At 43.5% G+C, this 13469-nt stretch overlaps 4 non-coding genes and 1 pseudogene across 4 annotated transcripts; 1 reads left to right on the top strand and 4 right to left on the bottom strand.

Annotated features, from left to right (window-relative positions):
• The first annotated feature begins 1694 nt into the window (after positions 1-1694).
• Positions 1695-1776, top strand: trnal-aag. Its single transcript has one exon. It is a non-coding gene; the product is annotated as a tRNA-Leu (tRNA).
• Positions 1777-2543: 767 nt separating this feature from the next.
• Positions 2544-2625, bottom strand: trnal-aag. Its single transcript has one exon. It is a non-coding gene; the product is annotated as a tRNA-Leu (tRNA).
• A 689-nt stretch (positions 2626-3314) lies between these two features.
• trnan-guu lies at positions 3315-3388 on the bottom strand. The gene has a single exon. It is a non-coding gene; the product is annotated as a tRNA-Asn (tRNA).
• Positions 3389-4096: 708 nt separating this feature from the next.
• Positions 4097-4241, bottom strand: LOC121305746 (annotated as a pseudogene).
• Positions 4242-11109: 6868 nt separating this feature from the next.
• On the bottom strand, positions 11110-11191 carry trnal-aag. The gene has a single exon. It is a non-coding gene; the product is annotated as a tRNA-Leu (tRNA).
• Positions 11192-13469: the final 2278 nt, after the last annotated feature.

Genomic DNA, 13469 nt, shown 5'->3' with positions numbered 1-13469 from the left:
CATTCCTGACATACATAATAAAATATATAAATCGCGTGATAGCATAATTTATGGGGGCCTTTTAGGACTTTTTTGTTTGAGTAGATAAGCTGTAAATACGATACAGTAACTCTTATAGCACATGTATTGCTCTTACTCGTGAGTAAATCCTTTACCAGCTTTGGAAAAACCTAAATTTGCGATCACATTTGTCCATGCATAATGTTTACACTATTCTATAAACCTGTTGTTAAATTAAATAAATGCTGTTTGTTTAATTGTATATATATATTTCTGATTGTACCATTAATATACAAACAACAAGAAACACGTATCCAGTGACACTCCTGCAGAAACTGAATTAAGCCGGTGCCACGAGTACATGGAAATGAAAGACCACAGCCCTGAATATAGTAGGGCTGGTACATACAGCCATTGTCTGTATCTGCCTCTGTGTCTGTATTCGTGCCCATGCTAGAGGTTTGTGAATTCGGATGTGTGTTCGTCAAACCGGAAGTGGACGAGGCAAAATCGGAAGTTGTTTAAAACTTGTTTTTTTACGCTCTTCATTTTTAGGTTTTATTTTTGCTGACATCATGTCCCTTTAGGTTTGTTTTGTGCCGACATAACTTCTTAATAAAACGAAGATTCCTAACAATAAGTAATGGAACCAACTACTAACTAATAGAAGAAAGAATGCAGAAAGGTGTTTTTTTTATCGTTTGTGCTATTTTAAAATTAACAATAATTAAATATTTGGAATTTTCAAGGCTTGTGGTTTGACTTCAGTTGTCATATGTGCAATAATTTCCACAAATGTATTGCTTCCACTTGCAAACCAGTGCTTAATTTGTGCCGGGGCGCAGCCCCAGAACCTCTGAGCATGCAGAGTCATATTCCCGGTACCTCTAGTTAAAAACCTTCTAAAATGCTTTATTTTTAAATTCTCAACACAGTTGTATGAAGTCTGCAAGTTCTTGCATGCGCGCTAAAGAGAGACAGTCCGCTGCACTTATGTAGCCTACTTTAAATTACTTTGCGATTTCAGCTCGAGTGCCTTTAAGTAAGATGACACTGGCTGCAACTCTGTTGTCGTTTTTTATACACAAACTAACTTAATTGATTTGAAAAACGTCATGAACGATACAAGCAACTTCTTACACTACTTGGTTTGATTAAATTAGTAGTACACAACAACATATGAAAGCTGAACATTAATTTCAACAAAGAATGACAACTTTTTAATGAAAAAAAAAATATTGTAGCCTACTGCAATAAGAATATTAGCCTGCTATATTATATTAAACCAAAACAATAAAAAAAAATAATAATAATAATAATAACGATCTGGTTCTCTCTTGCATTTTTCAATGAATATAACTTAATTAATAGAGAATATAAGCATACTAAGAAAACAACTACTGTACCTAGCCTAGGTTTAATTAATCATTGCTGTAATCTACCAGCGGCTTCTGTTGCATACACCTCGCTGATAACAGTGCAGACCGTGGGTTAAACATAATTTTTTTTAATCAATGTCGCCTTTCTGGAGTGCCACTGCATGTCTTGATACACCAAGTCTAAGGAAGTCAGCTGAAGCATTTGAGCTGCTGTTATTATATTTTTTTTATGAATACATCATAGTTGTTGTTGAATTGCTTTAGCAGTGTATAGTATGGAACCTGTGGGTCTGGAAGTGTGATAATTTGTGTTGTGGTAGTGTGGCCGAGTGGTCTAAGGCGCTGGATTAAGGCTCCAGTCTCTCTGGAGGCGTGGGTTCGAATCCCACCACTGCCATCTTGCTTTTTTTAACACCCACCTTGGACTTTTGAACTGCTGTAAAAGTAAATGTTCCGTTCCTTGGAATATTTACATGCATGCATGTCAGAGCCAATGGTGTAGTGGTATCATACAAGATTCCCATTCTTGTGACCTGGGTACATTTCCCATTTGTCACAACATGCAAAGGTAGTGTTTGTTTTTTTCATTCCAATCATTGTTAAGATTTTACATCAATAATTTGTTGTTAAATTGTGTAAGCAGCCTATAGTATGACACCTGGAGGTCTAGCAGTCTGCGGTCTGGTAGTGTGGCTGTGCGGTCTAAAGTGCCGGATATAAGTTTCAGTCTCTCTGGAGGTGTGGGTTTCAATCCCACCACTGCTATCTGGAGTTTACATCACCCCTGCCCCCATTTTCACAAGAAGCAAGAGGACTTGTGACTCTCTAGAGACAAAGGACCAAATGCCACTGCATGTCTTGATACACCAAATCTAAGGAAGTCAGCTGAAGCATTTGAACTGCTGTTAATTATTCTAATTTTTTTTACAAATGAATCATGATGATAATAGTTGTTGCTGAATTGCACAAATTGTTTATTCTCTAGAGACAAAGGACCAAATACCACTGCATGTGTCTTGACACACCAATTCTATGGGTCAGCTGAAGCATTTGAACTGCTGTTAATTATTATATATTATTAAAACTTTTTTTTTAAAATGTGTGAATATTATACACGATTTTAATCAAATATAATAATTAAAAGTAAGCTAAATAATGCCTTTATGGCAGCGGTGGGATTCGAACCCACGCCTCCAAAGAGACTGGAGCCTTAATCCAGCGCCTTAGACCGCTCGGCCACGCTACCTCAGATGAGCAAATGCTTGATCTCTTCCAGGTGTGCTTTCAGAACAGGAGAGCGCGACATTTACCCAAAATGAGTCAGAGAAGCGCAGCACAGCCCTGGAGCCCTCGTCGAGTGCCGCTGGGTCCGCTTCGGGTCTTCCGGACATGCTGAGAGGGAGCCGGCCGGGTTCGGAGTGCGATGCCCGGGGGGAGTCCCACTATGACGAGGCCTCTCTGACCCGGACAGTATAGCAGGGGAATCCCTTTTCATTACTGGAACCGCTGAGACCAGAGCTGGGGGGAGATAGTCACTTTAATATTTTACATTTATAATATTTTGTTTTGTTATTTAATAAACCTTTTTCTTCTTAAATTTGTTTTTTTTTTCTCGTTTATTTTAAGCCATGCTGCAAATATTGGATAATTCAATTGTAAAATAAACAGGAAATATATATTTCTTTTAAAAGGCTGTTGCCCATTTTTATTATTATTATTATTCAATTTTTGACAAGGTTGGGTTTTGCAGTAGATTTGCTCGCAAATTTAAATATTATTTTGCAACACTAAACGGTTTACAAATTAATTAAAATTAAAAAGTATTCGTTAAAAGGGTTCTCATTAATCAGTTGGCTATTTTCAATACAGTGTTTTATTTATGTAATTAATTTTGTGGAATATTCAAGATGAAAATAAATAAAGATGTAAACAAGCCGTCTCTGGGTGGGCTTGAACCACCAACCTTTTGGTTAACAGCCGAACGCACTAACCGATTGCACCACAGAGACTGCACTGCAACATCACCTTACAGCGCTTCTGTTTAATGGCGCAAGAAGAGCTTATAGAAAAAAACCCTTTAACGGGGGGAAGGAGACAAATGTCCAAATTTCACAGGAACATCTAATGCTCTACGTATTACAACTGGAGAGACTCCCAGGCTGAGACAGCAAAACTAAAATACTTCCTCTCTCTCTCTATTATTTATATATAATATATATATATTGGTGAGAAAATTTTGTTACAACAGCCTAATACACACAGAAACATGTGAATATAAACCAGCAGTAAACATAATAAACAAAATAAATAGATAAACAAAACGAATGCACTGACAAAACACAGAGTGGACGAACGCTACACCAAAACAATTGAGACTTAGAATTACGCTTCTCTCTCTCTCTCTCTCTCTCTCTCTCTCTCTCTCTCTATATATATATATATATATATAGGTGAGAAAATATTGTTACAACAGCCTAATACACACAGAAACATGTGAATATAAACCAGCAGTAAACATGCGTAGGCTTCCTTTTATAAAACTGATCCGTTTACAGCGCCGCGCAAAAAGCCAGACTTGAATGTTATTATTCCGTTATATTGCTTTCATCCAAAGCAACATCAGAAAAGCGAGTAAAAAAGGTCTGTGTAACACATCACACACCTATATGCTTAACAGCGGTCTTTGTTTTGTTACTGGTTTGTGATCGCCAGTGATAATCAGAATGGTCTCGGAGGGGAGTTGCAGTCCCCGGCGAGGAGGAGCGGTTAATCACCGACTCATTGCTCTCCATTCATCACGCTCTGCTGCTCCATTTTTTTTTTTTTTTTATTAATGAAAAAAAAAAATACACATACATATATCCACAAAACACAATTAAACATCACAATATAAATACATATAATCACAAAAAAACAAACTTATACATACAACAAAACCGACACATTACACTATCACATTACATCCATTTCAACTATACAACGAATATAAAACATAATCACACTTGTCATTCCATTTCCTACAGGATAACATGTGCCCCTAACAATATGCCAATCCTACTTCAAATAAACAAGCATCAAGATCTCATTCCACGCCAGTAGCCCACAGATCTCCTCTTCTCCATTCCTCCAGCTTCCATCTTCTCTTCGCCTCTTGACGGCCAAGACGCAAGGCGTCTCTTAGGACATAGCCCTCCACCTGGCTTAGTCCCATTTCAAGAACCGCCTGGGCAGGCAGGCTCACGCCCTTCACCACTAAACAGTTCCTTGCCCTCCAGATCGCATCACACAGACAGCGTATTAGCACCCACAGCCTACTCCACTGCACTTTGCTTATCTTCCCTTGGTCCTTCTTCAGGGACCCATAAAGCACACGCTGCCTGTCTATGAGCAGCTGACCCCGGAACAAGTCCAGGATGGAGCCTGCCTCACTCCACACCTTCTGCACCTTCATACAGTCCCACAGCGCATGCCCGACAGTTTCTTCCTCCTTACATTTCTCCCTCGGGCACCTGGGAGACCTCCCCAGCTTGCGTGCATACATCACCGCTCGAACTGGCAATACTTCGTGGGCCACCAACCAAGACAGATCTTGATGCTCGTTCATCAGGGCAGGATGACTCGCGTTCTGCCACACCTCTGGGATCTCGTCTAATACAAGGCCATGAACCGGACACATATCCCCATTATCCTGCAGAAAATTAAACAGAGATTTGCCATTAACAACAATTTCAGCCTTACAACCCTCCAAACCCCGGGACACCACAAATCTCTTAATTAATGCATAATGATAGGGCAGATCAAAGGCTGTTGGCACAGACAACGGCACGGACATCCACTTCAGTCTCCTCAAATAGGCACTAATATAGTACCTCACAAAACAAGCACCTTTCGACACCCCATTCATACACATAGTGAAATGTAATGCACAAAATTTGACATTAAGAACATCTGGATATCTGGCATCCCTTTCCCCCCCTTTAATTTATCTTTCCCCACCACACTCCTCCTCACTCTTTCCCACTTCCCCTGCCAAAAAAAACGGAACACAGCTCTGTTTAACATTGTCACCACATTCCTTGGTGGCGGAAACACGACCGCCACATACAAAAGCAGTGGCAATATTACCCCCTTTAACACCATCACCCTCCCCTCCATCGTAAGCCTCCTCAGCCTCCAAAACCCAAGCTTCTTATTGACCCTGCTCCCCACCTCCTCCCAGTTCTTTCCCCCTGAGCCATTGGCATCAAAAATGACCCCCAAAATCTTAATACAATCCTCCTTAACATTTAATTTAATATTGACCCTCCCATCCCAGTTCCCATAGAACATTGCCTCTGACTTGTCCTGGTTGAGTTTTGACCCGGAAGCACGGCAAAAAACCTTTGCATTCTCCAACGTTCTTCGGATGGACAACTCGTCTCGGCAAAGGACACTAATATCGTCCATATACAGGACACATTTTACCTCCTGCCCCCCACTCCCAGGAATAGTTAGGCCTCTATACACTGGGTCCCTTCTCAACGCTTGTGCCAGCGGCTCCATACAACAGATAAACAGGAGCGGAGATAACGGACACCCCTGACGGACGCCACATTCCACACTAATAGGATTTGACAAAAACCCATTTACCAAAACCCTGCTATATACACCCTTATATAGCAGGCCCACCCAGTCTAAAAACCTCTTTGCAAACCCCATTTTTTGCAGAACACCAAACATGAACTGATGCGAGACCCGATCGTAAGCTTTTTCAAGATCTAAATTTAATATATATAATCGAATCCCTCTGTCTCTCGCGTAACAGATGACATCTCTCATCAGTACCAGGCTGTCCGTGATCTTCCTCCCTGGAACGGCACAAGTTTGATCCAGGTGGATAACGTTCCCCAATACACCCCTCATACGTTGAGCCAATAATTTGCTGAAGAACTTAAAATCCTGGTTCAATAATGTGATTGGTCGCCAATTTTTTAGCTCAGTCTTATCCCCCTTCTTAAAAATCAAAGTAATAATACCCTCTCTAAATGAGGGGGGAAACTCCCCTCCCCCTTCCCCACACTCCCGAAACAAGGCCAACAAATCTGGTGCCACCAACTCCCAAAACTTTAAATAAAACTCCACCGGGAGTCCATCCCCCCCTGGTGTCTTGCCCAGCCTCACCCCCCTCACCACCTCATCTAACTCTTCCCTCGTGAAATCCACGTCCAGCTGCCCTCCATCCCCTACCTCCCGCTCCAGATGTCCTAACACCTCCTCCATAACCCCCACTTCAATTTTTTTCTTCCCATAAAGGCCCCCATAAAACTCCTCCACCACCCTCAACAGCCCCTCAGTAGTCTTAACTAAGGCCCCATTATCCCCTTTCATAGAGTCTATTAACTTCCTCCCATCCAACACTTTTTTAAAAAAGTACCGGCTACACTTTTCATTTTCCTCTAAATGCTTTTCCCTGCTCTTAAATAAGAGCCCCTTCACCCTCCTTTCTACCACCCCCCTCATCCTCTTCTTCACTTCCTTGATCTCTTCACTGAAGTCCAGCCCTGCATTGTATAGCTTAGTTAAGCTCACCAGCTCCTTGAATAAACTCTTCTCCTCTCCCTCTCCGCTTTCCACCTCCCCACCCAAATAAAGAAATGTTTAATTTTCTTTTTCAACAACTCCCACCATTCTGCCTGGGACCCACAAAGGTCCTTCAAGGACTGCCACTGACCATACCGCTCTCTAAACACCTCACACACCCAGTCATCATCCAACAACCCACAATTCAACTTCCACACTCCCCTCCCTACATCCACACAATCTGTAAGGTCCACAGCAGCCTTCAGCGCACAGTGGTCAGAGAAGAACATTGGTACCAACACACACTCCTTGCACTCCACCCTCTGTGAGACAAACACAAAATCAATCCTGGATGCCTGGGTCCCATCCCCTTTCACCCAAGTGAACCCTCTTTCCCCCACATTGTTTACTTTAAAACAATCCACCAATCGAAAATCCTCCACTATTTCTTTTAGCAGTTTACTAGCTTTATCCAATTTGAACCCCTTCTTTATCTCTCGCCTATCCTCCATAGTTAACCCACAGTTAAAATCCCCTGCTACAATAACCGGCCTGCTCCTTACCAAATTAACCCTCAACTCTTTAAATAAACGTGCCCTCCCTTCCACCTCGGGCGGAGCATACACATTAAATAAACTAAAACTCTTCCCACAATATTCCGCCTCCACCTCCAGCACCCTACCTTTTTCAATAACTCTGTGGTTTCTAATCATAACCCCCTTATTTTTAATCAAAATTGCTACCCCATCTGACTTATTTTCATTTGACCCCGACCACACAGATGGCCCATAACCCCACCTCCCCTCATAAGTACTATTGTCCTCTAAATCAGGGATACCACACTCCTGTAAACACAATATATCACACTGTATCCCACTCAGATATAACAACACCATTTTACCCCTATCACAACTTTTGATACTCCTAACATTTAAAGTCACCACACTCAGTGCCATTGTAAAAAGGGTAAAAGCCATGCACACGCCGAATCTTTCATCATGATATAGCTAAGAGGGGCTTTTCCCCCTCCCCCTCCTGACAACCTACCACCACTTCCTCCCCCATACTTACCGCACCCGAGGCAAACACTCTCACACCCTCCGAATCCAGGAACGGCATCCCCCCGTCCTTCTCCGCACCGCCATCTCCTTTATATTCACTCCTGGAGGAAATGACAGAACTAGGGGACGAAAAACCCTCCTCCCCTACTCCCCCACCTTCCTGCTCTTTTTTCTTCTTCCCCTTCTTTTGCCCTTCCACCCTGAAGAAACCCTCCCCCTCCTCCTTCTGTAACTTCCTTTTCCCTGGAGTCCTCTCCTGATCCATCTCCTCTTCCTCTGGGTTACCTTCCTCCTCCTCCTCCAGCCCTGATCCCTCTACACTAGACCCATCCAGCTCCTGCATCTCACAAAGAATACCTCCCCCTACCTCATCTACAGAACTCACTAAACCACTCCCCATACACACCTCCTCGCTCCTTCCACTTGACCCCTCTCCTAGGTCCTCACTCTCCCCCTCTGATGGAGATACCAGCAAATCATCTGCCAAAACAAATCCCTGCTGCTCATTCCCCACCTCCTCCTGACTCTCCCTCACCCCCACCTCTCTGTTCTCCTCCCTCCCTCCCCCATCCTCCTGCTGCTCACATCCCCCTTCCTGCCTCCCATCCTCCTCACTCTCCTCTGCTTCCTCATACCCCTTAGCCTTATTGGCGAAGGATTTCGGACAATTCATAAAAAAGTGCTTCTCACTCCCACAGAGATTACACTTCCTCCTAACTTGACATTCCCTGGCCATGTGCCCCTCCTCCTTGCACACATTACATACCACTTTCTTACACACCACCGCTAAGTGCCCCATATCTCCACACTTCCTACACACCTTAGGCTGACCGAAGTAATGCACATACCCCCTGTCAGCACCCAGTGCAATATCAGAAGGTATATGCATAAACCCATCATATGTCCCCAACCCTGTCCACAACTCACACCCCATCATCATCCCTCACTTTCATAGCTTCCCTCTTCACATTACAGTACCTCCTCAATCAAGTGCACACATCCTGGCCTCTCACCACCTCTGAGCCCATCCTCACAATCAACACCCTTCGTGCATTATTTGTAAGTTTCTCCAAACTCAAATCCTTTATCACATCACTTCCCCTTAAGCTATTAAACCTTCTCACACAATCCATCATGCCCATTTCAGACGCAAAACTTACATCCCATTGTCGTACTTTCCCTGTTGTAATAATACAGTTCAAATCACTTGGCTTAAATCCCAACAACTTCTGTACAACCCCTCTGGAAAATTCAAGCCTATTCGAAAACAAACTCTCCTCCCCCTGACTCGACTCATTTACAGAGAACCTCACACAATTAAAACGGCGTCCCGTTGGACCCGCCATTTTAGAAATTTGGAAAAAAAACACCCAAAAAAAGAGAAAAAAAAGAAAAATACTTCACTAGAATGCAGATAAGGTGCCCTCAAAGGGTCCCCCTTACCTGCCAAGCAATACCGGCTCTTTCACTGGCTTCTGGTCTTCTCTCCTACCTCCAACACCTCAGCTACCAGCAACCAATATTGCCACCGTTTACTGTACCGTTTACCGTACCATGTACTGTTTACCGTACCTTACCGATCACTTCACAGATCGAGCTGCGGTCAAGCCACACACTGGATCTGAGCCAAGGGGCCGAGAAGCGATCAAATTAGAATAATTAACAGCAGTTCAAATGCTTCAGCTGACGTCCTTAGAATTGGTGTATTGAAACATGCAGTGGCATTTGGTCCTTTGTCTCTAGAGAGTCACAAGTCCTCTTGCTTCTTGTGAAAAGGGGGGCAGGGGTGATGTAAACTCCAGATAGCAGTGGTGGGATTGAATCCCACACCTCCAGAGAGACTGAAACTTATATCCGGCACTTTAGACCGCACAGCCACACTACCAGACCACAGACTGCTAGACCTCCAGGTGTCATACTATAGGCTGCTTACACAATTTAACAACAAATTATTAATGTAAAATCTTAACATAATGATTGGAATGAAAAAAACATCGAACCCCTCTAGTGGAGATATTAAAACCAGAACAGAAAAAATCTGGCGCCACGCCGATCAGCAGTTTATGTTTCCCTCCAGCAGATTAGGAACGTGCTTTACCACGCGTCTAGAGAATATTGGGACTGTTTACATGAACACTGACATGGAGCTATAATCTGTTCCCTAAACTTCCTGTTTAATTTCTTTTACTGTTCACAAAAGGAAAGAGAGAAAGAAAGAAAGAGGAGAACAAGGGGGCAGTTAAGAGGGAGAGAGAGTCTAGTTCTGTGTGTTTTGGCAACCGCAGCATAATTATTAAAACCACCATATACTGAATGGAAGAGTCAGCAAACTACACACAAATTAGCAGACTGAACTGAAGCACAGATACACTGAACTGCAAGCAACAGAGACTGAACTGAAGCACAGCAGTTCAAATGCATCAATTAGTGCCTTAGTTTTCTCCTCTCATAAAAAGCATGCATGTGTGTTTTTTCTCACTTCAGGCAGCTAGTGTAAGAAACTGTTAGACTGCATGACTTGCCGAAACAGTTGGGACGGATCGTATTTCCAATTTCCTATTTCTGAACCTTGCACCGTCCACATGGCCAAGTCATTAAAAACTCATTCTTTGGGCAAGAAATAGAATAAGCCCAGCGTTTAAATAACCAGCTGTTCCTTAGACTTTATACAAAGAGCTGGCATTGTTGCGTCACTAGCGCCCCGACGTGCGGAGGCGTTCTGTCTGGAACCAGCGTTCAATTAGTTCTGTTTTCTTTTTACATTCAAAAAAGGAAGTGAACAAGAAGGGCGTGTTCCGAATATGGATGAATATTTCCGGTACGATCAAATCAAATAATGAAATGCACACACAAAAGCTGACGATATACGGGGAATATTATACATTTGTAGATGTCGTTGTTTTAGTCTTAATCAATTGATTAGTGATCAAGGATAGTTTATTTTAAAACAGGAATTTGGCGCCCTCTTGTGGGCGGCATGAGTTATGGCTTTGAATGTGATTTTAATCAGACACAAATTTAAACCATTTTTTTTGAAACTGTGTGAATATTATACACATTTATTTTAATCAAATATAATAATCCAAAGTAAGTGTTAAAAAAAGCCAAGATGGCAGCGGTGGGATTCGAACCCACGCCTCCAAAGAGACTGGAGCCTTAATCCAGCGCCTTAGACCGCTCGGCCACGCTACCTCAGATGATCAAATGCCTGATCTCTTCCAGGTGTGCTTTCAGAACAGGAGAGCGCGACATTTACCCAAAATGAGTCAGAGAAGCGCAGCACAGCCCTGGAGCCCTCGCCGAGTGCCGCTGGGTCCGCTTCAGGTCTTCCGGACATGCTGAGAGGGAGCCGGCCGGGTTCGGAGTGCGATGCCTGGGGGGAGTCCCACTATGACGAGGCCTATCTGACCCGGACAGTATAGCAGGGGAATCTCTTTTCATTACTGGAACCGCTGAGACCAGAGCTGGGGGGAGATAGTCACTTTTTAATATTTTACATTTATAATATTTTGTTTTGTTATTTAATAAACCTTTTTCTTCTTAAATTTGTTTGTTTTTTTCTCGTTTATTTTAAGCCATGCTGCAAATATTGGATAATTCAATTGTAAAATAAACAGGAAATATATATATAATTTCTTTTAAAAGGCTGTTGCCCATTTTTATTATTATTATTATTATTATTCAATTTTTGACAAGGTTGGGTTTTGCAGTAGATTTGCTCGCAAATTTAAATATTATTTTGCAACACTAAACGGTTTACAAATTAATTAAAATTAAAAAGTATTCGTTAAAAGGGTTCTCATTAATCAGTCGGCTATTTTCAATACTGTGTTTTATTTATGTAATTAATTTTGTGGAATATTCAAGATGAAAATAAATAAAGATATAAACAAGCCGTCCCTGGGTGGGCTTGAACCACCAACCTTTTCAGTTAACAGCTGAACACGCTAACCGATTGCGCCAGAGAGACTGCGCTGCAACATCATCTTACAGCGCGAAGACAAATTACCGCGTTCTTCTCGAATATCTTTTTTTGGGAAATTGTGCCCCCCCTTCCTCTGTTTACAGGTTTTAAAGTGTCCTTTGTAGATTACGACGATGCATAATGTTTACCGCACCCAACTTTAGAATTTTGGGTTGAATTTTTTAATTTTCAAACAAACAAAAAAACTTAAAAAATTAAAAAAATTAGTTTGTTTGATTTTTGAAAAATAAATAAATAAATACTTTTTGATTTTTTGTTTGCCCCTGCACTATTGGAGTGCAGGGGTGTGTGTTTATTTTTGTTTTGTTAAAAAAAACAAAAAAATCATTTTTTTGGAAAAATAAATAAAAAACTTTAGTTCTTTTTTCCTATTTTGTTTTGCGCACCCCTGCACTATTGGAGTGCAGGGGTGAGTCTGTCTGTTTCCTTTTGTTTTTGTTTAAATAAATAAATAAAAATTAAAAATTAAAAATGAGCGGGCAAGCTCAGGAAGCCCTGAAAAAGTGGGCAAAGGTGCCTGCAGCGGAAGCTGCGGCACCTTTTAAAAACATTACCAGGAGGCACGGAGTCAGGTGCCTCCTGAAGGACTCCCTCTCGATTGAGGGCTTTGTCAAGGCCATGGCCAAGGTGGTGGGGCCATCGGCGATCGTGGCGGCCTCTAAAATGTACAGGAAAGCCGTATTTTTCCTAAAATCGGAGGCCGACACGAACACGGCAATCGAGAGGGGTCTCGCGGTGGCGGGGATTTTTATCCCCGTCGAACCGCTCGCGGGCCTGGGCACTAGGGTCGTCCTTTCAAACGTGCCACCTTTCTTGAGGGACGACCTGCTCAGGCCCCATTTGCAAGCCTTGGGGGAGATAAAGACATCTATCCACCCCCTCCCCCTAGGCTGCAAAGACCAGCACCTCCGCCACATATTATCATTCCGCCGCCAGGTGACCATTCAACTGGCGGGTCAGGACGTGGCGGAGGGCAGCTTCATGGTCCCCTTCGAGGGGACCAATTATGTCATCTTTTACTCATCGGAGGAGGTGCGGTGCTACCACTGCAAGGAGCTGGGGCACCAGAAGAAGAGGTGCCCCAAGCTCCAGCAGAGCGCAAAACCACCCGCGCCCGCACCGCGCCCCTCCGTGTCCACCTCGCCCCCGGGGCCCTCAAAGAGGCCCGCCCCCCTCCCGGTAAAATCAAAGGGGGGGAAGGGAGAGGAGGCCCCCGAGGCGGCTGGACCCTCCGCGCCTACCGTAAGCGCGCCGGGGGAGAAAGCCGCCGGGTGGACCGTGGTCGCCGGCCGGGTCCGCCGGGGAGGCCAAGCGGGGGGAGACAAAACCGTCGTCGTCTGGCGGCGGGTCAGGGGGCGCTCCCGAAAAGGAGACTCCCTCGCCGGAACCCCCTGCGAGGCAAGGCGGCAAAGCCGCCCGTAAAATAAAACATCTCCTCCCCGAGCGGGTGGAGAGAAACGCCACCGAAGGCAAGCTCCCCGCTGC

Source organism: Polyodon spathula, chromosome 44 (genome assembly GCF_017654505.1).
Source record: "Polyodon spathula isolate WHYD16114869_AA chromosome 44, ASM1765450v1, whole genome shotgun sequence".
NCBI classification, from domain to species: domain Eukaryota; kingdom Metazoa; phylum Chordata; class Actinopteri; order Acipenseriformes; family Polyodontidae; genus Polyodon; species Polyodon spathula.
Note: the sequence above shows the minus strand (reverse complement) of the source record. Positions and strands in the feature narration are given on the sequence as shown.